The sequence below is a fragment of the Frankliniella occidentalis genome, unplaced genomic scaffold (assembly GCF_000697945.3).
Source record: "Frankliniella occidentalis isolate FOCC.00 unplaced genomic scaffold, Focc_3.1 Scaffold158, whole genome shotgun sequence".
Lineage (NCBI taxonomy): Eukaryota > Metazoa > Arthropoda > Insecta > Thysanoptera > Thripidae > Frankliniella > Frankliniella occidentalis.
In genome coordinates this window covers 501,379-502,915 of record NW_026267284.1, presented here as the reverse complement: position 1 = coordinate 502,915, position 1,537 = coordinate 501,379, and positions in this window count along the sequence as shown.

Sequence of the window (1,537 nt, the reverse complement as noted above, 5' to 3'; positions counted from 1 at the left end):
CCCCCCCCCCTTCTCTCTCTCTCTCTCTCTCCCTCTCTCTCCCTCTCTCCGGCACGCGGGCGCGTCTGGCTGTGCGACGAGGACAGAACTCAAGTCCCCACGCCGAGTGGGCTCGGGGGGGGGAGCTGTCAGCCAATGATAATGCAGGATCGGAAACGGAAAGGGCGTCGACGCCGAGGCGAACGACGCGCCGCGCGGCAGCGCCACTGTGAGTGTGTGTGTGCGTGTGTGGCGAGGACGAAACGGGTCGGACTGATTTGTATCGAGACTGATCTCTCGACTCGACGAGGAAAAGTAAAGGAAGACTTCTTATTCTGTCGCCAAATTCCTTGGGTCGTTTGTGGAGGCTGCTCTGCGCCGCTTTTTGTGTTTCGCGATTTATTGTTCGACGGGGCCGGACGGTGCTCTTGTCCCCGGCGGGGACCGGCGGCCGCGCCCGACCCTGAATATGTAGATAATTTCGGGATAAAACCGTGAAAGAGCACACTAAAATTAGTGTAAGTTGCCGTTGTTTGTTTTTATTTTCAACCTCGAAAGAATATATAGAGGACTTATCTGGAAGTAGATGATTAGGGAAGAATAGCAAGAGGACCCAGAAACTAGTACGTGAAATTGAGCCGTTAACTAATCAGTGCCAATGAGGAAACAGCGGCGCTCATCGCCGATTGGTCAACGCCACAATTTCTCATTACTTGCGATATTCTTGTTCTTCTTTCCTACTCGTCTGCTTCGAGACAACTCTTATTGGCCACCTAAATCATTTCAATGTAACTATCCTTCCCGCATATTTTTGCCTGCCCTTTCGCCCGAAATGGTGCTTGCAATGCCCCCCCCCCCCTGCCCCGCGTGGCCGTGCCGTGATCGTGCTTTTGGGGCACGTTTGGGGCACGTGGTCGCCAGCTCGCCGAGCGCATGTTAGCCTCGCCCGGCTATAGGCGGCGAGCAGCCCCCAGGGCGGACCTCGTCTTGAGGCCGGGCGGGCGGGCGGACCCCATAGGCAGGTAGCGACCTAATTCGCACTTCTATGGAAGACTCGTTTTGGCAGGGACGGGGCTGCTTTTGGCATGGCCCGCGCTCGGCTCTGCGTGCTCTGTTTGCCCCCCCCCCCTCTCCTCCCCACGGATTGCAAGCGCACCCCGAAACAGGTAAAGCCGCCAAAACAATGAGACGCGCACGGAACGCACGTTTCCCGAAGTCCGGCGGGCGGGCAGCAGGGAAATTTTTGCTGCCGGTTCCGCTGAAAAGCCTGCCCAGGTGGAAAGTAAGTCCTCTTTGTGTAATGCGTATAGTTTTCGTAGCAGGATCTTGGCGATGCGAAGGTGGAAAGGGAGAGGGGGGTGGGGGCAACCTCCGGACCGAACGTTGTCGAAAACAAGCGCGAAAGAGCGAGAAGTGTAGAAACGGATGCAGGGAAGAGGAGAGGGGCTCGAGGGAGTTTCAACTCCTGTAATTCGATCACGCCGATGAGCTGACCGACTGACTGGCGGATCGCTCAATTTTCGTCCGCGCCGTTTGCCATCAAGGTTGGATTACTCTC